Source organism: Balaenoptera borealis (genome assembly GCF_965194805.1).
Source record: "Balaenoptera borealis genome assembly, chromosome: 11".
Lineage (NCBI taxonomy): Eukaryota > Metazoa > Chordata > Mammalia > Artiodactyla > Balaenopteridae > Balaenoptera > Balaenoptera borealis.
Window position 1 is genome coordinate 17,139,610 of NC_138868.1, and position 27,629 is coordinate 17,167,238.

The 27,629-nt window shown below is 35.1% G+C and overlaps 1 long non-coding RNA gene across 2 annotated transcripts in view; it reads right to left on the minus strand.

The window, feature by feature from the left end:
- Positions 1–224: 224 nt before the first annotated feature.
- LOC309606584 overlaps positions 225–27,629 on the minus strand; it is a 64,804-nt gene continuing 37,399 nt past the window's right edge. Inside the window, exon 3 of one of the 2 annotated variants that reach the window (XR_014231963.1) lies at positions 225–3,455. This is a non-coding gene — a long non-coding RNA (uncharacterized lncRNA). Of the gene's footprint in view, positions 3,456–15,055; positions 19,604–27,629 lie in introns of those variants that run through there. The other variant, XR_014231964.1, reaches the window with a different exon arrangement.

Here is a 27,629-nt window from a genome sequence, read left to right on the forward strand (position 1 = left end):
TAAAAGAAAGCACTAAGCTTAAACTTAGTTAAAAGTGATTTTTTAAAAAAGCCAAGATATAGTCATCCTAAACAGTAACAGATTAACATTAACTGCTTACCAGTTTCAACACCAGCTGCAAACGGGGTTGATTCTTCATTTGCTGCAACCATAAACGCTGCCAAACTCTCCCCCAAACTTCCCTTTCATTTTAGAAACCAAGTTCCTAGAAATAATCTTTAAAAAAAGAATTTTCTTTACTATGGGCTTTTAAACATTAACCGCAAATCCAATCTAACACTGTTTAGCGTAAAATTAGAGTTCTCTCTCTGTCTCTGTCTCTCTCTTTCCCTCCCTCCCTCCTTCTCTCCCTCCCTCTTTTAATTAATTTGGGAAAGTTCACTGACTTCTCTATTCTGCTACCTGGGTATCATTTTAAAACTGAAGAAACTTCCCCTCTCTTTTCCTTCATCCTTATTTGAAATCCCTCTTTAAACATACCACAAATTTCCCTGGCTTCACTGTACTGCAATCTTGGCCGAATTTCTTCAAATTCTACCCTCATAGAAATGTAAAATGTAAAATGAGGGGGTTGTACAGGACAATCTCCGAGGTCCCATTTAGCTCTAACATTCTATATGTGTCTATGATGATCCAGAGAAACTGGACCAACTCCATATAAGCACCCAAATTTGGGTCTCATTTCTATGTGTGTTACTGCTGTCACTATGTTTCTATAAACTTTTTGCTAAATTACAATATAACACAATTTTTCTGCCTTTCTAAGCTACCAGTCCCCTCTTCAGTTTGCTTCTTCAAACTAATTATTTTCTTTCTCTAAGAAACCATCTGTATCTCTAATAATGTTAACTCTATCCTTCCCATCAAGACTATCACTGCCACCAGCAGCCTTTTTCTGACCTAATTGAGGATCTCTTAATGACAGTGACACATTCTTCTAAGTGAAACAATAGTGTTTACTTACCCTACTGTCATCATCGTCATCCTCCTCATCATTTATAATATTCATGACAGCTTCCTAGATGGCAGACGACTATTCTAAGCACTGCACATTTAATCCTAACAACCTTGTAATGCAGATTCTATTATCGTCCCCATATTACAGATGAAGAAATTGAGGCAAACAAAGGTTAAGTCATTTGTCCAAGGTGTATTCCTGATGAGTGAAGGGTCCAAGTTTGAAAACCATACATTTTGGGGACAGAGCTTGCACCCTTAACCACTATGATGCCCTGCCTTTCTGCTTAAATGATTTCCATGGGCCCTCCCACCTCTAAAGTCCTCTGATTACCCAGCACTTGATTACCTCAGAATATCTAATTTCTTAATTGATGAATTAGGCATAAGCAGAATATCTACTTTATAATTATGAGAATTAAAGGAATTTAATGTAAAGCACTCAAAACAGTGCCTGGCACAGAGTAAATAGCTTGAAAAGACATCAGCAATTATTTAATGGGTGAGCTCTCAATTTGCAAATGAACACACTGAGGTCAGAAGTTAGTGGGAAAATCTAGGACTGGAACCCAGGAGTAATGCACCCACTTCTTTTTTAAAAATACCATTTACTAATGCAAGGCTAACTTCAGAGACACACTTAAATTTTAAGACTTTAAAATATCCCATGTCTTGTGTTTCTTAGTTCAGGGCTTTAGCTATTGAGCCACACAGCTCTTGCTAAAAGGCAAATTCCAGGGAATCAAGGAGTCTGGATTTGCCTGTCTTCACCTCCTGGTGCACAGCTGGGCTTTGCTAACCTGTAAGTCAGCAGTGTCTGTTTTTGGAAGAGCAAGCAGAGGCTTCCTGTTTATTAAAAATGACCACCGTGTTAAGAATAGGTTTAAAGTCTTTTCAAATAGTGATATTGATTTGGTGAAATGTATTTCTCACCAGAGGCCCCATACTTGAAAATGAGCCCATTTTATAGGTATTAACAGAAAAAAAAAAAATAGGTATTCAAAAGGAAAGATCTCCTTCCCTGTATACACAAAACTGGGGCTTGCAAGGGTTGTGCAGGTAATATTTATATTTTTAAATCAATGTGACATATCAAATATGATAACAGTAGATTCAGGCATGCATTTGCGTACAGCAAAGAATCAAAGGGCTTGACATCAGCACAGCTGAAGCTGAGCTCTGCACTCTAGAATTTTACGTAGAAACAATCCCTTCACTACTGTAGGTATATCTTCTTTTTGTGTCCTCATGGCAATAAATAAACACACACACACATTTTGTGAGAAACAAATGCTATACTAACATACCAAAAAAGTATTACATTACTTGGTTAGAACACAGCTACTGCGATAATTACTATTCAAAAGATAAAAGAAGCATTTTTAAGAAGCACATAAATCTGGTAATTCTAAAGATGTTTAAAATAAAATATCTCGGTATAATTTATAATTTCATAATTTATCTCATCAGCATCAGATTTGCAGTTATCTTATACGGCGATACTGGCTACCCTGATTTCCTCTCAAGTTCTTATCCAAGAATCCAAGTTCCTCAAACCCTTTTATTTCTGTGACCTTCTTCAAGCAACATTCCACCTTGCCCTGAGGTCAGAACCCCAAACTTTTCATCTATTAGCTCAGGTAAATAAAAATGAACACGTCTTCATTTTTTAATGTCTACTGAGCTTTTCTTGTAGTTTCAATTCTAGAATTTTAAATGCATTTAAAAAACATTAAATAGTATTTTTGCACAGGATTTTCATTTTATACTGGTTTGTGTTACTAACCATACTCTTTAAAACTAAAGCCCCACCTCAGAACACTAAATTTGCCCTTAGTCCAGGGAAATTTTAAGTCCATGCTCCCCTCTTGAACATGCACACAAAATATTATCTCAATAAGATTTTATTTTATTAATATGCATGGTATTTTTTAACATTAAAATATTGGATCCCAAGGGGGTTTTATTTGTTCAGGGTTTTTTTTTTTTTTAAACTATTTATGATGGAGAATTTCAAAGAAAAGTAGAAAGAGTATAACAAACATCGTGCATACATCATTTCTATTTAAATGTTAATAGTTATTAACATTTAGTCATATTTGCTTCCTCTCTCTCCCTTTTTTTCTTTGCTGAGATACGCTAAAGGAAATTACAGACATCATGGCATTTCACTCCCAAATTCTTCACTGTGCTCGTCTAAAAAGTAAGGACATTTTCCTACGTAACCAGAATGCCATTATCACTCCTACAAAATTAACAATAATTCCCTATTACACAGGCCATATTCTAATTTCTCCACTTGGAATCTAATTTTCTTGATAATATCTTTTAAGTCTCTGTTCTGTCATCAGTGACAGTACACACATGTTCTTAAATAAAAGCCACCTCTAAAGTGGCTAATTCCAACTAGTTCTGCTAAGGAAGCAATACCCACCTTGAACTGCTCCAAGTCCGTTATCTGACAGATCATCAGGCATCATCTAATCTTGCCCTTTTGCCTGTTGGGGATGTCACGTTAAATCAAACACTGATGAGAACTCGATAAAAGATCCTGTGGTATTTCAAATAGATATCTCCCCTCAATAATCAGTGTGCATTGGGGAGCAAAGAGAGTGGGACAGGGGACCATAAACCCTAAATACAGTCACATAGTTTAAAATGGGGCTGCTTTGCCTCACTCAGTACAGGTCTATACAGCCCAATCCGCACAAGATGCTAAGGTGGTAATTTTTGATAGAGTCAAATTCACTGAAACTCAGAGGAAAAAATTCATTTTTCCTTCAATCATTTATTTAACTCAGTGAAAGTAAAATTATAATAATCCATGAAGATGATGGAATAACTGGATTATTTGGATTTCTAGAAGTGAGGAATAAAGAGGGTTTTTGAGGGGTTTGGGGAGGAGACTAGAAATTAACCTGACATAAATTTTGTTATGCTTTGTCATACAGACCAGGGCAAAAGCTCTCTCTTGTCCTTTTCTAGGAAATAATCAGAATAAAGAAAATAGGTAACCTAAGATTATCTTTTCTTTTCAGTTCCATCTGCGAGCTATTTGTTTTTCTAGAAATGATCATCTATCTATATCTAAATCTATATCTATATATCTCTATATACATATATATGTCTTTCAAAAACTGATGCAAACAAAGGGAGATGGTTAGTCAAGGGTTTTGCAAGCTCGGACACTTGAAGGCTATTCTTCCATGCTATTTACAGTGAGAGCATTGCTTGGAACAGCTAAACAGCATCCTTTTTTTTTTTTGGCCACCCCACACAGCTTGTGGGATCTTAGTTCCCTGACCAGGGATTGAACCCCAGGGAATTCCCAACAGCATCCTTTCTCAAGCTTTACCTTTTGAATCTTCCCCTTCTCCCTGAAGCCACAAAGCCACCTTAAAAATGTGTGCTCTCATTATTTTAAAAAAAAATATATATTTTTTACCTATGACTGAACTAGTTAAGGAAATACAAATTTTGGTTTGTTCACTGAGGTAAAACTGGGTGGGGAAAAGATACTTCCCCTTTCCTTTGTAACCAAAGCATTCCATATTATGTTTTCTCTTTTTTTTCTTTTATAATAAGAGAACTATAGCAAAAGTATGAAGTAGAAAATATTTACTGATAGCATCAGAATTGAGTGAGGCATACCCATCAGCGCTCAGCCATGTGCCTCCCCCTTAAGAACCTCATTCTAAAAGACATGCCAACATGCCCATGTGTACATTTACAAAAATGTATGTGTGGAAACATTTACATTTGATATGATAATTTAGGTGGAGGAAATCAAAGTGAACTGCTTCCAAAAATGGGAACAAAGGACAGTATGGGAAACCAGAATCCAAAGACAGTCCTCCATCTTTCCCTTTAGTAATAAAAAGCTTTCCAGCAAAATAAATAAATAACTTAATTGTTGGCTACCTCCCCTTACCACTCTTCGGAATAAAGGCAAGAAAAATGGCAAATATGCAAGAAGTAAAAAAGAGCTGTAAAGGACCTATGGAGATCTAAAAACTCAGAAATCCATCCCTGACCAGTGACACTGGCTGCAGAGCCACTCAACATATATGCGGATGGACAGACAGGCTGTGCATCCACCCTTGCCCATGTGGTCGTCCCTCCGGATGCCTTCCTGCCCTCACTCAACGGCGTCTTACAACTTCAAAAGACACAGACACACACACACACACACACACACACACACACACACACACACACACTTCAGAAAACTTTAAATGCCTCAAAAGAAAGGTATTTTTTTCCCTGTACAGATTTACTTTCTAAGTGACGTTTACAGTATAAGTAGTCCTGTGTTATGCCATCCTTACAGCATGTCCAAGAAACAGAATGTTGGCATCATTTACTTATATAATAAATACTTATTGATTACCTCTACATGCCTGGTAATAGAAACATTGGTCTTTGAAGTTGGAAGCGTCCTTAAAGATAATCTAATTCAAGTTATTCACTCTACAGAGGGAGACAAGAGAGGTAAAATGACTTACCAAGGTCATACAGCTTTCTGAATCGTTTATCTTCTTCAATAGATGGCAAAGAGATCAAAAGAAGGAACTGCCAGGGACATGATAGAGAATAGCTAGCAAAACTAAAAGATGAAGAATTGTGCTTTCTGACAACTTTTCAGAAGAAGGAAAAGTTCTGGCCATTTTCTCCATCCCTCCTTTCTCACTTCCCACTCCCTCACACATGCACCCTGATGTGGCATGGTCAACCAACTGCCTCCCGGATTGCTCTCCAGCCCAGGTGTGGTGAGAGGGAGAGCTGATAGGGAAAAAACAGGACACTGGCTATAGGACATAGAGGCTCTCCCAGACACAGTCGAAACCACGGTTCAGAAAAATGGCAGGATCCCTACAGACTGAGCTTTAAATCAAATATTGATAAGGTGGTTCCTTTCTATGAGAATCCATAGCTCATTGCATGGTAACTTCAGGGCAGAACAGCTCAGGGTTTAATAGAGAACAATTCTTACAATGAAAGAAATGAAGGGGAAAGAAGAGAAAGAGAGATAGAGAGAAACTCATTTTTCTGTCGTTCATTCAGTCTCCTGATATGGGACCTTCTTGTCTCCCAGTATTAATGTTAATGGTCTCTTTTAACAGAAAGGGTCAAAAGGAGCTCAGCTGGTGCCTATTAGGACTGACCATGCTCTGGACAAATAAGAAACTGCCCTTAGGAATTTTGAGGGAAAATGTTTGGAAGATTCTTTAAAAAAAAGTAGTGATGTTATATCTGTTAGCATGTACTTTTTCATTAACTTAAAAATTTCTTATAGTATTAAAATATCTATATTCTGGCCTCTTAAAGTAGTTGCCAGTAACAATGAAAGCTTAACAAGTAAATTGTGTTTATTTCTAAAATATATTTTAGAAAGTCCTCTTGCTACAAGAGGACTTGGAGCTCTCTTGTTAAATATAATACTTATAAAGAGACACTTGAGATCCCTTACTTTCTATCCAATCTGTATTTGTTCAAAAAACTTTATAGTTGTTTTCTTTTGTTTTGTTTTACCCCTGGACAAACCAGCCACCATCTATTTTCTGACTGCACCAAAACTTAAATCTCCTTTTTAGTCTAAATCATGTGTCCAAGCAACCAACTTTAGAAAGACAAAGGTACATTTTTTTTTTTTAAGAAAAGAAACCTATTAGACGATTAAGATTCAATTTACAGGGCATTAAATCCAGTGCTGGGGAAACTTCAATAGAGGTGACATATTAATTAAGGCAGTAAAAACTCAGCCATCTTGAACCTTCATCCTTTTGACCCATTCAATTAGCCATCCAGTTAGGTTCTTACAAGGAGATGAACTTCATAGAAACACAGAAGTTGAGGTAGCCGAATAGCGAACCTTCCCCCACAGTCCACTCTATGGCAAGATACTCCACTGTGGGGCATTTAGACAAAAATGCTTCTGGTTGTCACAGAAACCTGGATGCACAGGGGCTTGTCATGGTTTGTAATACCCTCCAGGGCAGTATCACCTAAAAAAACGGAGGCATGAGGCGCAAACAGAAATGTAGCGCATTAATGCAAGCACAGAAAAAAAAAAAAAAAAAACCACCTTGGAAACCCTCCACCTTGGGGGTAGTTCGGGGACTTGCTATCTTGTCAATAGACACCAGCCCTAAGGCTCATCATCATCCCCGAAGACAAGTTGTCAAAGCTACTAGAGGACTTAAACTCATCTAGTCCACTTTTAACATTTTATAAATAAGGAGACTGGGATCCGGAGAGGGAAAGTACCCGAAGCGACACAACCAACAAGTTGAAAAATCCGGAACGTCTGCCTCCTGTCCAGTTCTCTTTTCTATGCACTGGATTTCACCTTTCCAAAATGTTTAAACATTCATCACCTTAAGTAATCCTGTAAGGAAACCTCTGTGGTAGATACAGTTATCCCCATTTTCCAGACAAAGAAATTACTATAGACGTTTACACCAGGAGTCACTGCCAGACTCAGAATTAAAGTAGATCTCCTGGACACGGAATCAGAGGTTCTCCTAACTGACGTCTGAAAACAATAGTTTCTGTTTGTTTAGCGTCTACATTCGTACTGCGTATATTATGATTTTTCTTTTGTATCCCAATTTTTAAAAAAGCAAACAAAATTAAACACACCCTGTTCGAATTGGAGATCAGACTGAATACAAATATTTCCCGTGAAAAAATGAATTCCAACACTGCAACCTCCCTAATAAACAGTTATGGAGAATGTATTGATTTGTAAATTCCCTTCTGGACCTAACACCAGGTTTTACCATGGCTGGGAAGTCCAACCCTATGGGCTTTCCTATTTTATAGCGATCATTTAATACAGAAAAGAGCCTGCAGTCACAAGGAATTCACCAAATGAAACTGGTGTAAACCCATTGAGCCTGTGGCCAAGGTAATATGTCCTTCTACGCAGACCTAGAGAGAAGTGATAAGGAAGAGAGAAGAGGGAAGAAGAGAGAGGAGGAAACTTCACCAGACAGGCTCAATAAACTTCATGAATGGGATCCCCAAGGGGTTTGAACCATCTGCCAATGAGCTCTTCTAAGAACAGCATATTCTATGTTGGTTAGGGTCACCCAATAGATTTAAAGCTGAGAAAGAGAGAAAATTGAACAAATACCAAGGACAAACAAAAAAAATTATAGTAGCTTTCTCAAGGTACACTTAGAGATAATGAACTAGACTTACTCCTGTTAACGAACAAAAATAACACATATGATCACAATTTGAAAACCAAGATGTCACAGGACCCCATTAGAATCACTTGACACTGCTCATTTGTAAAATTATAATATTATAAAAAATTACTATATTTTGTCAAGAAGTCTAGGTCATTTGTTCAATGCAAAGGGATTGCAAATAGGCTTTGTCAGGATTGGCAGGTAACTAGATCTTTCCAGGTTTGTAGACAGAGAGGAATAAAGATGTTTCTTCATCCCCCTTCCCCTCCCACCCTCCTCCACCCATCATCCATGTTTCCCTAGAAAAATAGTCCTGGGTAAATCAACTTCCAATTCCATCAACATGAAAAAAAAAAAGTAAGGGTGGGATCACATTTGGCCAAGTAACTGCTTTGTAACAATTACAAATGTAGACCCAGACATTGGGTGAAATGTGGTTATGAGATTAATGGTATGGATTATCAGTAAAGATGAGTGACATTCTTAAATGCTTATTTGGATAGCTCATAACACTTCTGATTAAGCCAGTCAAATGACGTTGCAAAAGTCGACAGTAATTGTTTGAAAATTACTTAGATGAATCTCAGAGCTTCTTAAGAGAGGTTTGGGATAGCTCTACCGATGGTATAACGTAGTATCACAGTTCAGTTAGAACCATGAATACAATAAATATATAAAACCAAAAGAATATACATGTGTGCTTCCATACATCCATTCATTTCTTATTTCTTTGGCTATGGCTATAATACAGGTTAAAAAAAAGGTTTAGAAAGTTAACACAGATCTGGAGACTAGTTCTAACCCAGCCAAATGTGTATTAGGACACAATGGTTTTAAGTCAAAGCCTGAAAAACTGCGAGAGGGTGAACTGGTCTTCTTGTCCATTTTTATTAACATTTATATTTGCACAACGTATTCTTTTTGGGTAGCCGATTGTTTATCTGTGAGTTGTGAGCCAGTGCTCATCTGAATGCCTAACAAATCTTGAGAATTAAAAATGCTTCTAAAATTCTAGTCAACAGTGACAGTGAGAAGTGATCAAGGCCAGAGGGTTTGTTGTTGTTTTTGTTAACATGTGGATAGCAAAAGAAATGTAGTCAATAGTTGCCAAGCTTGAACCAATAATGTCGCTGAGAATGCTCAAATCTATTTTATTTGGGGTAAGTTTCAAACAGGAAGTTCTTCAGCAAAATGAGATTTCACTATAAAAACAAAACATGAGAAGCTAATAAAAAAATTTTTTTAATTTTATTTAAAAAAGGAAAGAAAATTGTACTGAAATGGGATCTAATTTCTCTAGTAATTAAAAAAAATCATTGCTTTGTAATATTTGTTTTATGTGGTATGTTGCAAACATTTTAAACCATAATTTTATATTTCTTCTTTTTTTTAAAGTATAGTTGATTTAATTTCAAGTGCACAGCAAAGTGATTCAGTTATATATACATTTTTTTTCAGACTACTTCCATTATAGGCTATTACAAGATATTGAATACTGCTTCCTGTGTTATACAGTAAATCCTTGTTGCTTATATTTCTTCTTATATGGCATTTTGTAAAAAAAAAAAAAAAAAAAGTCAAAAAGACAAAAACTTCTGGACCAGTATTGAGAGTTTTAAAATATTATTATTACCTACATTAAAGCTGACAAAAAGAAAAATTTGCCACTGCTTTTCAGTTCTTTCTAATAATACTTTGAAAATACAGATAAGATTTTTTTTAACATTACACAAAATTAAAACTTCTTAAAGATTTATCATGATCACGAGTCTAAAGGTGAGCATTATATCAGAACTCTTTGATCAAAATCTAGAAAGGAATATCATTTAGAATATTTGAAAATATGTTTTAGAAATAGGCACAATTTACTTGTTAAGCTTTCATTGATACTGGCAAATACTCTGACACCAGAATATAGATTTTTTTAATACTATAAAATTTTTTAAAGTTAATTAAAAATTACACGTTAACAGATATAACATCACTATTTTTAAAATGCTTTAAATACCTAATGAATGCATAATAGTAAATAACAAAACAGTAAAATGCCATTTTAGGGTTTTGTTTTTTTTTTGTCATTTTAGTTTTCATCTATGGTTCCTATTTGATATCAGCATAAATTTTTTGTTAAATCATGTATTTTGTTTTAACTCAAAAATATATATATATATATATATATTTTTTTTTTTTCTTAAATGCAGTTCATTGTAATTGAGTTAATTTTGTTTTTAAATCAAGGACTAATACCTAAACATTTAAATAGCAAATTCAGGAGATAATAGGGCTTATCCCTAACATTTCTTTCAATGTTGGTATAATTCCATATAATCACTATAAAACCAATTACCATGTTTTTATAATGTCAGTATATCTGTATGAAAAACCAGAAATCTGCGCAGGACTATTGCCTGGGTCAAGCCTGACAACTGGATGTTTGTAAACATCAGGTAGCTAGAACCGAGTCATCTAACCTTTGTGCACCTTCTAAAACCAAGCTACCCCTCTGCAGCTTTCAAGACTGTGAGTTTAATTCATTAAGAAAGTAAAGTAAATGCAACTGATTAGCATGGATTTGAAGGTTCTAAAACTGTATTAAAATTTCCCTCCTTATTGATTCTTTCTGTAGTAGCTCCTACGTTCTGTGTAATACCCATTTTACTATTATTTTTACCCTATAGAATGTGTAATATTTATTTCTATATCAATGCAAATACTTAGTTTGGTAAGATAAGATTATGAATCATGTTTTGAGTTACATTTTGCATCAAATTGTAATCTGCTGCATCTGTTTCATTTAAGCCTAAGAGTTGGCAAAATGGAAAGTTTAAAAAGAATAGTATTATTTTCCTTTGAAAATGTTACTTATTTTACTACAGGTCTCAGATAAAATGAAAATAATCCTTTTCCTGAAATTATTGTTTTAGCAAATTTTAAAAAATAAAATGCAAGAAATCTTTAATATGCCACATGGTTTCTGTTTCTTGCTACTAGTTCATTTATTTGTTTGTAAAAACAAAAATGCATTATTTTTATATGCATTTTAAAAACCAATAAATAAATATGTGACTAATTCTAGAATGTATACTTTATGTTTAGAATTTATAAATAAATTGAAGTAAGTAGAAGGTTTATATTCCAACTAAAGGTTACAAAAATCTGAGCAATAAAATACCAAATTACTTAAATTTTGGCACTCAAAATAAAATTTTGTTATTCTGCTTTATAAATGTAAGAAGAGCTTAACTGAAATAATTTAAAATTTTTTATATTTAGTTAAAATTGCTTTTGGTTTTTAGTAAATGTTTTTAAATAGGATTTCTATCCAGAATGTATACTTTTCCATTGTTTTACAAATGGTATAATGCAGAGTTTTTTTTAATTCAATTTTTCAAAAATTGAAATAAAAAATCTTAAGCAATTAATACTTTCTTAGCAGCTCCTTGTTTTTCATAGAAATAAAACTTTAATGAAATTAGCTCATCTTCCTTTTAGTATTTCAAATATTATTATTTCAAATATCAAGAATTTAAACTTTTAAAAAGCATAGGAAGAGTTTTCAATATTTACAATAATGTTATTCCTAAATTAAAATATTTATGAATTAAAAATAATTCATCTTAAAATTTAGAAATTGCCAATGATTTCTTATGGGAGAATGTAAAAAATTATATTGGTTTTTAACAATGTCATATGTTAACTATTAGTCCAAAATTGTTTAGTTTAGTCTTTTTTAATATTTTTGAATTATTAAAGGCAAATTTCAGGACTATGTTGACAATGAATTTCTATAGTTATCAATTACGCCTTCATCAAAATGTTCCAGCTTGGCAAAAATTAAAACAATGTAATTTAAAAGGATAACATCCTCTTTCTATAATTTGGTTTTTTCTTTTAAAATAAGGTTCACATAAACATGTGATAAAAGGTCTTGCATGCTTCCAGTATATTTATAAGCTATGATTCCCAAATAAAACATATTTTAGTCCTATCTTCTTTTTTTTTCTGAATTATAAATCAATTGCCAAACAAATTGATTGTTAATAAACAAAATTTAGTTTTTCAGATTATTTTAGAATTATCTATTTTTACTTTAATTCTGAAAATACATGAAGTTAAAAAAAAATAAGTACAGCATTTTTAACAGTAACTATTGGTTTAACATTTAGTGATTAAGGCCAGTATCTGCCGCAGGCTTTATAAAAGCTTTATGTTAAGAGTTTAAAATATTTAATTATGCCATCTTGAAAAAAAATCTTCAAATACTACAAAATTGTAATGAAAGATCCTAAAAGTTAAATTTGGAGAAATTTTAATTTTTGGTTTTGTTTTCTTTTTACATTTTACAATTTAGTTTCATAAAGCTTAGGCTTTTTGTAAACAGATAACAGCCATTTCATGTCTGATATTTGGAATCGTTTTGATAATATTTTTGTTTGTAGAAGAACTGTCTTTTAAATTTTGTATGTGCCTGAACCTTTCTTTAAAGCAGTATCAGAATTAAAGTGATTCTACTGAATGTATTCCATTAGTCTATATTTGAAGAACAGTGAGATAAATAATAAGCTTCCTTTTAATACTCATTTAACTCTTCCTGGTTTAAGTATTATGATTCTAATTTTCTAATAGGACATATGACAGGCTTTTGCAGTAGTAATTTCTGGCATGAATGGGTTTCAAATTTTGTTTTAATTTAAATATCTGATATATTTCATGGACTATTAATCTACTCGATTTTTACCTTGAAATTTGCAGCCCAGTTCAGTTTTATGTGAACATTTCCTTTAAATGTTTAAAATAATTCATAATGTGTTTTAAAAAATATTTTTAAAAGATCATCTACCTTTAGCTGACCAGATCAATGTAATTACTTTTGAATTTCTGAACCTTTATAATTTCATAGCTTGGCTGTTACTTTAGCACCTATCGATAACAATCCTAATGTGTACTGAACACACTGGTAATAATTCCCTCCTTTATTTAAAGTGTGTAATTCACAAGAATATACAAATACCACGTAAACAGAACCATAGGGTATCACATCCAGCTGAAAATAGCTTAATGACTTTCTTTTGTCTTCCAGTTAAATCTTGTCATCTCATCTGAAAAAGAAAGGTACTTAGAAGGTTAGACTTGAGAAAACTTTTTTAGGGTGGAGAGGAGAGTCATTATGAATAAAAGATTTTCTATCCCTCATAAAAATAACTTCTGATTTTCTTGAAAGAGGATTCTCCGAGAGCCTTACTTTCTTTTCCTATAAATTATACACATTTCATTGAGGTTGAACGCACAGGGAAAAAAAAAATGTTCATGAAATTTCTTCCTGACTCAAATCCTACGGCCCTTTTCAAACTCTCAGGGCGAAGTACAATTATCTGGTGAATTGATCAGTGAGGACAAACAATTCACACAGTTTAGGCTCCTCCAAATCTTTTTTCAATGAGGAGATTTTTTTCCTTTAAATTATCTGAATAATTGCTTCAACTCTTCAGTTCAATTTGCATGTCTAGACAGGAAACTAGACTGAATAAGGCTTGGAAGGACTGTGATTTTTGAAACTGCTTTTTTTTTTTTTGAAACTGCATTTTCAATTGTAATTCTTACTATCTTCCATGTATAACCTCACTGACTGCTTGCATCTGAGGCCTTCCAGAAATCTTGTGACATTTTAAGCATTCATCCAGTAATATATAATATATATATGTATGTTTTAAAACATAAAATATATGCATATATATATGTTTTAAAACTTACCGGGGTCTGTTCTACTTTTCCTCAGATCTTCTTCACGTGGCACTTATATGCAGGAAAATATAAATGATCTCTCCTCCCCCACCCAGTTTTCATGAACAAATAAAAGTGTTTTACCTTTTTATACAAAAGGAAAAAGTCCATATTTGTGGTTTTTTAAACACTTTGCTGAAAGACTATTTAAAGGTAATTCTTTTTAAAAAGACCACAATGTAGCAATGGTTTGATTTGTTAGACCTAGATTTGTTCAGTTACATTTTGCTAAAACCCTTTAAAAAAAAAAGTTATTGGTCATTTCATAAGACAAAAAATAGGCTACTTTAAAAAATCATGTTGTTTGAAGAATATGCAAAAAAGAAAATCTAAATCTTTAGTCATCATTTTTTCAAATGGCTAATGGCAGACGGGAAAGAGTTTAAAATGTGATTGAATGAAGGTGGTCAAGAGGTACAGCCTTCCAGTTATAAGATAAATAATTACTGGGGATGTGATGCGCGGCACGGTGACTCTAGTTAACATTGCTATATGTGGTATATTGGAAAGTTGCTAAGGGAGTGAACCCTAAAAGTTCTCAGCACCAGGAAAAAACATTTTTTTATAACTGTATGAGGTAATGGAAGTTCCCTGAACTTACTGTGTTAATCATTTTGCAATATATGTAGGTCAAGTCATTAGGCTGTACACCTTAAGCTTATACAGTGCTGTATGTCAGTTATATCTCAATAAAACTGAAGAATAAAAATAATTAAAAGAAATAAAAATTTTTTAAATGATTGATTCAGAAGCTCTAATAAATGTTAGCTTATGGCTCCAAAAATTGCTATTGCTATATTGATAAAACAAGACCTTGCATGGAATCCTTCATTTTCAGCCAGATTATTTTGTCTTTTATTTGTTTTATTTATTTATTTATTTGGTCGCACTGCTCGGCATGTGGGATCTTAGTTCCCCAATCAGGGATTGAACCCATGCCCCCTGCAGTGGAAGCTCAGAGTCTTAACCACTGGACCACCAGGGAAGTCCCATTTTCAGCCATTTTAAATAAATTACTCACTCTCCCTCCAGATTAAAACCTGGAAAGTAAAGCTTCAGCCACAAGACCCAAAACCATGCAAGGCCTTGAATTTTGTTAATCAACTGGTCTTAAAACATGACTCCAGCAATATTATTTTTCCTTGATATTATTGTTGAAACCCACAGAGGAGCTCTTTGACATCACAAACAGCACCTATTCACTATAAAACAAGTTGAGCTAACCAAAAGGAAAAAAAATATTCAAAACAAAAAAGGATTTAATCACAAATCCTGTAGAACTGTTAGATTCCATTCTGATGTTAAAATTCATGAGATTGTCTTTTGAAGATGGTCCTTTCTTAAGCCATTTTGGTTTGGGTGCACCTAGATAAATTTTTATAGGCCTTTCCCCTCAAAAAAAATTTTTCCCAAGGGGATTTACGTCTTCATTTCCTCATATGATGGTTCCTTATTCATGCCCTCTTTTCTTCTCAAAGTGCACAAACTAGTAACTAAGGAGAAAGGAGTCTGGGCTAGTAAGTCTAGAATCACCTTTCCAAAAAATTGCAAATTCCATTAATTAGTTGAAAATCTTTCATTTATAAAATCTGGTCACCTTCTTTATCACATATCCTCTTCTATTTATCCTAAAAATAATTTTCAATATTCTGCCTGATAGAAAAAAAGTGAGGTTCCAACTTCAGATAATAAAAGCTATTATTGAGTAGCTGGGGGCCAAGGGCTCTGAGAAGTCAACAGGGTTCAATAGGGATCAAAACAGTAAGAGAGGGGAATTCCCTGTCGGTTAGGACTCAGCAAGTGGCCCCGGGTTCAATTACTGGTCGGGGAACTAAGATCCCCCAAGCCGCGAGGCGCGCCCCCCCTCAAAAAAACAGTAAGAGTAAAATCCCTTGTCCCTCAAACATTGTGCAGTGCATTCAGTTATCTCATTCTGTATCTTCTTCCTAGAATACTCCACCTCTGGTTTACCTTCTCCAATGACAGAGCCCATGCAACTTTACAAAACCACTTCAGATTGTTTAGGGTGCAAACCCTTTCCTATTTTTGGACAAAAGGGGTAAGATCGGAGCAACTGCTACATAACTGGAGCTATGACTCAACTAAACTTTTGGTTTTCAGAAGAGAAGCCTTTACACCCCAGCAGATGGAGATCAGCTAAGATAACCCATAAGTATGGAAACCATTCAGTGTGGATTTTCTGTTGTAGCCCAATTTCATAAAATGCTATTCTTTTCAATAAAATGAATTATTAAACATGCACTAAATGTGATACAAATTATAACCCTGAAAGACGTTTTCTATCAATAGACTCATAATTCAGAAAAAAAGGACATCCATCAGATAAAGTATCCCCATTTCTAGTTGGGGAATTATTGTCACCATCAAGCCCAAGAATTTGGACAAAATTTCTTTGTAAGGGATATTAAGTATGATTTCTAATTCAGTCCTCGGCTCCACAAAGGGTACAGTATCTGGTAACTAAGGTGTACATTTTCGTTTCACGACATACTCGTGACCACAGTCCCTTTACTCTTGACCTACCTATTATTATACATTCATATCTGTCTACATTACCCTAAAAAAACCAATCACTTCAATCAATTCCATCAGTACTATGGGAACTAGAAAAAGGCAAGCCTGTTGTTTGACGCTAAGAAGCAGTTTCCACAAGAGATTCCATCTGGTTGGCCCATGTAGCCATGACCTTCCCGCTGATGACTGAAGGGCTCTTGTTGAGTTCCTGACATAGCAAAGAGAAGGAAGGAAGAAGTACCTGAGCCTTCTCTTCTACCTCACGCACCACCTGTCAACAGAGTTCTGACCACAGAGGACAGGCTCATGGAGCAAAAGCAGAGTGCTTTTCGGATCTGAGGAACCTACAGATCCCATAGAGGGAAAAGTATATTTTGGCTTTGTGGCCCAAACACTTGGGTTTTAGATATTGAATATTTCTGAGATAGAGCATATGGAACTCAAATAAATCTTTTCAAAATCCTTGGGGTTTTGTGTTGTTGTTTGTTTGGGTTGTTTTTTAACAGTAAATCTACAAAACATTTTGATCACTGTGTTTCTAAATTTACTGCTTGTAGAGGTCCATTTAAATTTCTATTTGAAAGTAAAATAACTTGGTATTGTGGTGGTGATTTAAGGAACATTATGTCTTCGTCTCATAGACTCTGATCCTACAAGCAACAAATAACACTATCTAGACTATTGGTAACCTACACTATTATTCCTGGGGTGTTTGAGATGAATTTCTGTGCAAATGTCTTCATAACTTAAATAAATAAGCAAACCAGTGCAACTTGGCTCAGAGGTAACAAATAGACCAGAGTTGCTTCTCTTTGTCTTTCAGGTTGCCCAGCTTTCAAAAACAGACACAATCTAAAGTGAAATGGTCATTCATCATACCTGATTTATGTAACATATCATATTTAATATTTTGATGGGAGTACTGTCAAGAAAAATAATGTATTCAGGAAATTCTAAGTTGGTTTACATGGAACAAGTCAGCTCTGGTTTATAGGCATTTGAAAGTACTTTTCCATAACCATGTCATGTAACTATTTCTTAGTTTTCCCTTTTCTTAAATGACCTCATTCTAACAATTATAACGCCTCCCATGTGTATATGAATTTGGTGCTTTTACAAACATTATCTCTTTTGATCCTCACAGTGTCGATGACAATATTATTAGACCCATTTCAGGGCGACTAAAAGCTCAGACTCTGAAATGAGACTGATGAGAATTTGAATCTTGGTCCTCTTAGGTTTCTAGCTGTGTAACATTGAACAAGCTTCATAGACTTTCTGAGCCTCAGTTTACTTACCTGTAAAATGGGGATGATAATAATGTTTGCTCCACAGGATTGTTGTGAGGTTTAAATGAATAAAAGTGCTGAGTATATAGCAAGTGCTCAACAAATGTTGGTATTTAACCAAAAGGTAAATGAAACTGAGAGTCATTGAGAGGTGTGCCCTTGATGCAACCAAGGCTAGGACCCAGGTTTGGAACTTCAAAGCCTATGATGAAGCCCTCTCATTTTGTTTGCAAATGCAGCTGTTTTAAAGTGTGACTCAGCATTGTTCCCAACTACCTTCCGCCTACGTACTGATCAAACACAAAAGCACTTTTTCCTCTTAACCAGTGGACTTCAAAACCTTCCATAGATGCCTTCATGAAAGACAATGGACAACCAGGCCTTGTCCTGATACAGAAAAATGCAGCAAGGTTAAGTCATAAACGCAAATCACTGAGAAAAAAATATTCTACAAGGATGAGCTTCAGTAGTAGCTAATTGCCTTAGCAGGAAGCTGTTCCAAGAAGCAAGCTGGTAAGAGGAATTGAAGAAGTCTCAAGGTCTTTATTTTTTTTTCTTTTTTGGCCACATCGTGCGGCATGCGTAACTTCCCTGACCAGGGATCGAACCTGTGCCCCCTGCAATGCAAGCGCAGAGCCTTAACCACTGGACCGCCAGGGAAGTCCCAAAAGTCTCAAGGTCTTTACATCAACGTATTTTAGTCTATCTTTTTAAACAGACATTCTTAGTACACATGATCCAGGTATTCTGTTGGGTTAAAAGGAAAAGTGCATTGGCTTGAATGTCTGGTAAGTGCCCAGACCTTCGAAACATAACACTAGTCCCCTTAAGTCATAATACGTGTATTCTTTTCCATGTCTGTGGAGAAAGCTTATAAATGAAACTCATTTTAGTACTATAGTACTTTGAGTTTTCTAATGAGGCGCTCTCCCTTGAGTTCTGAGTGGGGCTGTTCTCCAAAACAAAGTCCCTTGTTACCGCTGCACATCTCTGCTCCCTCGGTGCTTTCTGAGTCACTTCAGTTAATTTATTTACCTTTTGGCTGCCTTCAATACACGTTTGAGCCCTACTGATGTTCATGGGGAGTATGTCATAATCACAGGCAATAAAACTGTGGTGCTCTATTTTTAACCTTGGAGCCAATACCATTCCAATTCAGATGTTAATGTTCTAGGCTCTCCAGCCCTAAATTATAAAGTTTCTGGTTGAATTCCAGTTCCGGAATCCTCAGAAACGAATGGTGACGTTTCATAATTTCAAGTTTAGAATTTTCTTACATGGAATTTTGCAAGTGGTTTGCTGGAGGAGGGATACTCTGTTTTGTTTCCAGAAGAACTTAAAGAGGGAGAAGATGGGGTATAAATGTAGAATGAGAGCCAAAATTTAACTGGCCCTTCAGTGGGACATTGTTTTGACCTGGCTAGTATTACTCTGGGTGGCTTTCAAAATAATAGCTGTTAAATATTTAACCAAAAATGTGTAGTGCGAGGTGTTTCAATTTCTTTGTTTGGTGAAATGACACTTGGAAGATATCTTTAATATACACAGTGTATAACAATATTTCTTGGTTCTATAGAAGGCATCAGTTGTCAAGAACCATATGAAATTCTTCATGAAATAAACAAAAAAAACAGCATCAGGGTTTGAGATTTGTCTTCAACCAGCACAAGTAAAATAAAAAATTCTAACCCAGGATCTCTGAAGATGACACGTATTTCTCTTGTGGAAAAAAATAATGAACATAAATAAATAAAATCAAAGCTATCTTGATGTTATTAGTCTTAGAGGAAAATTCCCTGGAACTTAGGCATCTCTTTAGATTCTTTCTTCAGCAGGAGACTCCTTCCAAAAAGAAAAGAAAAATAACAATTATATAGAATAATTGCAGAACTCTGGTTGACAAGAGAAAAAGGACAGTAGTTTTCAAATGGGCCCGGGTAGAGCTGTCCAAGTTCAGATCTTCCTAGTAAATAAGATGCTATGTTTCCAATACAAACTCACCCTATTTTGTTTCATAAACTGTAATGTCTAATGCAGTTTCCTTAGATATTTCAAATAAAACATGATCTCCCTAGTACATGGCTCAATCCACGTAAAAAGATATTTAGGGAGATGATTCACTAATCAGGAGCCTTGCCGACAGCAGAGAGAATAGACAATGGCACCTCCTGTCTGCGAGGACATGAGATTTTATGGCCTGGAAAGACGTCTGTGGAATAGGCACTTGTAGGTCCATACCAGCTGCAAGGTGTGGTTCCTGGCACTACTTCCAACCTGATTCATTGCTGTCTTCCTGCTGGGTGCTGGGTGATTCAGGGCCTTGCTTTTGGCACACACAGACTTTCTCCTCTAAATTTCAAAGGCAGTTGAGTTTGACAGACACTGAACACAGTGGTTCAATGATTCAGGGAACAACTGTTTGGTGGCCAGAGAGAAATGATCTTGCCATAATAACAGCCTGCAATCTGCTATCCTTTTCCTTCTTGAAATCTCGAAGATCACAGGAAGAACTCATCCCAGGTAGATATCAACTCTCAGGTAGAGAAGTGGAAACAAAATCCTAGAGAGACTCAGTGCCTCTAGTCTGGGTCAGGATCCCTATCCACCCTCCCAATCTCACCACCCTCGTCAGAAGCAGAAATAGTCAGTCTCCTGATGATTTAGGGAAGTGATTTTTTTTTTTCGAACAACCTCCTATATCTCAAGAAAGATGGGTCATCACAATCGTCACCTGGTTTCTCACGCAGTCCAGATTAAGGAGATAGGCACTGAAAATCTCCCTGAGTCACTCATCAACTTTTGCCCACACTTGAAGGTCACTTAAATATCGAAGAGATATTGGTTACTGAAGCTGATGAAATGGAAGATGTTAGGAGTCCAGTGTGAAAAATCTGTGGACCACCAGAATGCCTGTCTCTTCAATAGTCAAGCAACTCTCACCAGCACCAAATCCCAGTGAGGTTTTTACAGCTCACCAAAACTTAACATAGAATTTTTTTTTTTTTTAAGTTTGGGGACAGGGAAGTGAGGCAGGGAAAGGGGAGAGAGAGTAACAAGATCTTTCTCTGATCTGAAGGCAGTGCACAGGTTAAAAAGGTAGAGTTTTGGATGTAGACCACCTGGGATCAAGTCCTAATTCCTACGTATTAACCTTATAACCTTGGGCAAGTTATACTATCTTTCTGCTTATCAGTTTCTAATTTGTAAAATGGGATAATACAGGCACCTACCAGAAAGGATTGTCGTGCAGAGTAAATAAATTAAAATATATGAAGCATTTAGAACAATGCCTGAAATATGATAAGCATTCAAAAATTTAGCTAATATTACAAGAAGAGTTTAAACATTTTTTGTTTTAAATTACTTTCAAGCTGAGTATTATTATTATTTTTTTTAAAGAGCTTTTTTTTTTTTTAATTTATTTATTTACTTATTTTTAATTTATTTTTGGCCGTGTTGGGTCTTCGTTGCTGCGCGCGGACTTTCTCTAGTTGCGGTGCGTGGGCTTCTCATTGCAGTGGCTTCTCTTGTTGCAGAGCACGGGCTCTAGGTGTGAGGGCTTCAGTAGTTGTGGCGCATGGGCTGAGCTGCTCCGCGGCATGTGGGATCTTCCCGGACCAGGGCTCGAACCCGTGTCCCCTGCACTGGCAGGAGGTTGCTTAACCACTGCGCCACCAGGGAAGTCCCAAGAGTATTATTTTTTAAATATAAAGGTTCTGACCCTCCCCGTGTGTCTTCCTTACTTTTATATTTACTTGATTTCTCTTTTTCCCCTTCTAATACTCATCTTCTCTCACTTTTACTTTCTCACACACAAATATACAAAATCACACAACCACACTTACAGGAAAAAATTAAATCAGAGTTTGTAAACAACGTCTTGAATTCCACGTATCACCTTGGCCATGCTCTTTGTCTGTAAAATATATATAGTTTCACATGCCTTTTCAGAGATATTCCATTTCTCAAACGTAAAACTAGAGCCATCTACAACATCGCTGATTATTAGAGAAATGCAAAGCAAAGCTACAATGAGGTACCACCTCATACTGGTCAGAATGGCCATCCTCAAAAAGTCTGCAAATAATAAATGCTGGAGAGGGTGAGAAGAAAAGGGAACCCTCCTATACTGTTGGTGGGAATGTAAATTGGTGCAACCACTATGGATAACAGTATGGAGGTTCCTTAAAAAACTAAAAATAGAGTTACCATATGATTCAGCAATCCCACTCCTGGGCAGATAACTGGAAAAGACAAGAACTCTAATTTGAAAAGAAACATGCACCCCAACAGTCATAGCAGCACTATTTACAGTAGCCAAGACATGAAAGCAACCTAAGTGTCCATCAATAGATGAATGGATAAAGAAGATGTGGTATATTTATACAATGGAATATTACTCAGCCATAAAAAATAATGAAATATTGCCATTTGCAGGAATGTGGATGGACCTAGAGGTTATCATACTGAGTGAAGTAGGTCAGACAGAGAAAGAAAAATATTATATGATATCACTTATATGTGGAATCTAAAAAGTAATACAAATGAATTTATTTACAAAGCAGAAATAGACTCACAGACATAGAAAACAAACTTATGGTTACCAAAGGGCAAAGGTGGGGAAGGGATAAATTAGGAGTATGGGATTAACAGGTACCACTATATACAAAATACATAAACAACAAGGATTTATTGCATAGTAGCACAGGGAACTATATTCAATATCTTGTAATAACCTATAACAGAAAAGAATCTGAAAAAAATATGTGTATAACCGAATCACTTTGCTGTATACCTGAAACAAACACAATATTGTAAATCAACTATACTTCCACTAAACAAACAAACAAACAAAAAAACTAGAGCCATCTAAGATGGAGGGGTATGAACAATTGAATGTGAACCACTCAGTTGTACTAGAGACTTCCATTTTCAGCCATTATGGAGTAATTAATACCAGACTAGTTCTCCTGCTATAAGACAAATAAAACTGAAAGTGTTCACATTTTAGATGACAATCAGAGAAGGAATGTAATCACCGAGAAAAGGAAAACACATGATGTCAGCCCCATAATCACCTTCAGCTTCCTGTCTAGAAGTACCTTCTGGACTGTGGTGCAGGAAGGGGTAACTTAAGCAAAGCACAGTGATCTCACTGATCTGATGGGATAATGATTTGAGTTCAGGTTTGCTTAGGTGGTTAAAATTTGTGTGTTGGGTATCAGAGAGAAAGGGTCTGTATATAGAGAGATAACTCTAAAATATGCATAGGAGTCTCCTTGAATCTTTCACTGAACACTAAATTATGCATGCATAGAAAAAGACTCTGTGAGCCATGGCAGAGAATAATTATTGAGAAACTGTGAGCTGTGCAAAGATTCCAGATATTGCATAGGGTTTGGAGACATTGGAGGTCTGACAAGTCAGAATAGAAAGACCTCACTGAACATACTGGGCATTCCTTTGAGATTTCAGAAGGGCAAAGACTTAGGAGTAGGTCTATTTTAGCTATAGAATAAGAATTACTCTATACTCTCCCTAAAAACATTAAAAACAAGTCTCAAAAGGATCAAGCTAATCTGTGAGTAAATTAACCACCTGACAGAACAAAAGTCAACACTCTTCAAAGGAAGACAAATAAACCACATACAAGAATGTAAAATCCACAATTTCCAGCATACAATGAAAAAAATCACTAGCTATGTAAGGAAATAGAAAAATGTGACCTATAACCAAGGGGAAAAAACAGTCAAAAGAAACAGACCCAGAAATACAGATAATGGAATTAATAGACAAGAACTTTAAAACATATTAAGAACTTTAAGTAAAAACTAGACATAGTAGGTGGACAGATGAAATTTCCATATAGAAATAGAAACTATAAAAAGAACCAAAAGGAAATTCTAAAAGTAAAAATTATGATATCAGAAATTAAAATTTTACTGAATGGCTTAAACGCAGATTGGACGTGGCAGAAGAAGAGATCAAAGTACTTGGAGCACAGAAAGTAGAAAGACTGAAAAAAATGGATAGGTCCCAGGGATCTGAGGGACAATATAAAATTGTCTAATACAGGTGTAATTGGAGTCCTAGAAGGAAAGGAAAGAGAAATTAAGTCACAGAATGTATTTGAAGACCTGATGACCAAGTTTTCCCCCTTATTTGATGAAAAATATTAACCAACAGACCCCAGAAACTCAGCCAATCTTGAGAAGCAAAAATATAAGCAAAACCACACCTAGACACATTGTAGTTATATTGCTGAGACAAAAATAAATTTAAAAAAAATTAAATAGCCAAGCAATCACATACAGAGGAATAAAATTTTAAATACTGACTTCTCATCAGAAATAATGAAAGCCAGAAGACAATGGAATAACCTCTTTAAAATGCTGAAAGAAAAAAAAGAAAAAGTTGCCATTTGAGAATTCTGTCTCCTTCAAAAAGTGAAGGCAAAATAAAGCCTTTTTTTAGATAAACAAAAAGTGAGATAATTCACCACTAGCAGACATGCACTATAAGAAATACTAAAGGAAGTCCTTTGAGCTGAAGGAAAATCACACAGACAAAGGAGTGAAGAGCATCCTTATATATGTGGGTAACCATAATAATTTTTATTTTCTAATTTTATGATTTCCTTAAAAGTGATTGTGTAAAAGTATGGTTTATAATATATGCAGAAGTAAAATATATGGAAATACCACACTGTAAGATTCTCATAATATATATGAAGTGGCATCAGATTAATTCATAAAAGGTTATGATAAGCTAAGAATGCAAATAATACTTCCTAGACCAACCAGAAAAAATAAAAACCAAATGGGTATAGTTAAGAGCTAATAGAGGAGATAAAACTGTGCTGTATAATACTAAATTATTACAACAGAAGGAGGAAAAAAGGAACAAAGACTGGTGGGACAAATAGAAAAGAAGTAAGATGGTAGAATTAAATCCAGCTATATTAACAATTATGTTAAATGTAAATTGATTAAACACTCCAATTAAAGGCACTAATTGTCAGACTGCATAAGAAAGCAAGACCTAACTTTATGCTAAACAGATGCACTTTAAACATAAACAGATGAGTTAAAATTTAAAAATGGCAAAAGATATAATGCATAGACATTAATCATAAGAAACTGGAGTATGAAATTAATATTAGATGATATTAATACCAGACAATATTAACAGAGGTAAAAAAGAATATTTCATAATGATGAGTGACTTCACCAAGAAGAAACAACAATCCTAAATGAGTATGCATCTAATAACAGTGATTCAAAATACATAGAGCAAAACAAACAGAACTAAGGGGAGAAACACACAAATCCATAATTATTGTTGGGTGTTAACTCTCCTATCTCAGTAACTGATAAAACAAGCAGACAAAATATTAGTGAGAATATAAGATTTGGAATAATACTATCAACAACTTAATCTAATTAACACTTATTGTACACTATATCCAGCAACTGCAGAATACATTTTTTTTTTTAAGTGCACAGGGAATGCTCACCAACATAGAACATATATAGGGTCATAAAACCATTTTCAATAACTTTCAAAGGATTAAAGCCATATATGGCACGTTATCTGACCACAAAAGAATTAAATTATAAATCATTAGCAAAAACGAGATGTAAACTATCCCCAAATTGAATTTGAAATAAAAAATAATTTTAAAAAATCACATCTGAAAAGTTGTGGGATGCAGCTAAAGCAGTGCTTAGAGGGAAATTTAGGGCATTACATACTTATATTAGAAGAGAGGAGAGATTTTAAATAAACAATGCAAGAATCTAGAAAAAGAGGAAATAAAGCCAAAATATGTAGTAATAAAAAGTAATAATAAAGAACATAAATCAATAAAATAGAAAAACATAAACTGAACAATATCAAATATTGCTTCTTTGAGAAAGAGCAATAAAATTAATATATTCCTAGGTAGACTGATAAAGAAAAAGAGAGAGAAAATACAAATTAACAATATAAAGAATAAAAGAGGGGTGTCACTACAGATCTTTCAAACATTAAAAGGATAATAAAAAGGTTATTATGAACAACTTTATGTCAATAAATTTGAGAATTTAGTTGAAATAGAATTTGTGTCCTAGACACTGATATAAGAAGAAATAGAAAATCCAAATAATCCTACATCTTTTACCTATGAGGGAGGAATTAAAAACTTTCTGTAAAAAAAAACTCCAGGCTGAGATGGTTTCACTGGTGAATTTTACCCAAATTCGAAAAAGAAATAATATCAATTTTCTATAAATTCTTTGAGAAAATAGAGGAGGAGGAAATATATCCCAATTTACTTTATGAGGCATTATGATGTTCTTGATAATAGCCAAGGACATTATAAAAAAAGAAAATTATAACTAATATCTCTCATGAACATAGACAAAAATATTTAACAGAATATTAGCAAACCAATCCAATGATACATAAAAATGATAATATATCATGACCAAGTAGAGTTTATTCCAGGAGTGAAATATTGGTTTAATATTTGAAAATCAGTGTAATTCATCACATTTACAAAATAAAAGAGAACAGTGACATGATCATGTCAACATATGTAGAAAAAGAAATTAAAATGACCATTCATGAAAAAAAAAAAACCCACCAGTTTTAGTGAACTAGGAATGAAGGGAACTTATTTAACCTGATAAAGGTCATTTATGAAAAACCTACAACTAACTTCCTCCACCCCGTTAAGTTCAGGGACAAGGAGAGACTGTCTGCTTTCACCGTTTTTCAACATCGTACTGAATGTCCTAGTCAGGGCAACAAAGAAAAATAAAAAAAGAAACAAAATCCATAGCGTTTAGAGAGGGGAAAAAAAAAAAAAAAGGACTTCCTTGGTGGCGCAGTGGTTAAGAATCCGCCTGCCAATGCAGGGGACACGGGTTCAAGCCCTGGTTCAGGAAGATTCCCACATGCCGGAGCAACTAAGCCCCTGTGCCACAACTACTGAGCCTGTGCTCTAGAGCCCGGGAGCCACAACTACTGAAGCCCATGGGCCTAGAGCCCGTGCTCCGCAACAAGAGAAGCCCCCGCAATGAGAAGCATGCGTGCAGCAACGGAGTAGCCCCCACTGTCCGCAACTAGAGAAAGCCCGCGTGCGCAGCAGTGAAAACCCAACGCAGCCAAAAATAAATAAATAAATAAATAAATTTTAAAAAAAGGAAGAAGAAGAAGCAAAACTTTTTATTCATGGATGTACTAGAAACAAGGATCAGGCCTAGTCATATTTTTGACCGTGTCACCAGTCACCAAACCGTATAACTGTTTAGACAACTGCCAGGAAATCCTCCTAATATTCTGGGCCTGACCTTTCAGGATTTATGTCAAAACAAAGGCTACCGAACGCTGCTATGAAGGAACTGTTTTCTGTAATGGAAAGAACTGTGGGAGAGAAGTGCCCTATTGCTGGATTTACCAGTAAGAAACAGTGTGACTTTGATCAGTCAATTTACCTCATCTCTGCCTCTATATCTTCATCTGTAAAATGGGAAAGTTAATCATTTCCAACCCTAAGATTCCAATTTTGGTCCTGAATAGGCAAATATTTGTTCATTAAGCTTCAAGCCCTAGAGAAAATGAGGGTAGCTGGAGCCATGCTCCATCCCAGTTTCCTGAGAGCACCGAGAGCCTTAGATTCCGTGAGCTGTACCACAAAAATATACCAAAGACACATCCGCTTCTCACCATCTCCCACTGTCATCTCTCACCTGCAATAGCTTTTTTTTTTTTTTTTTCTTTTTTGGCCACACCGCATGGCTTGGGATCTTAATTCCCCAACCAGGGACTGAACCTGGGCCCTCGGCAGTGAGAGCGCAGAGTGCTAACCACTGGACCACCA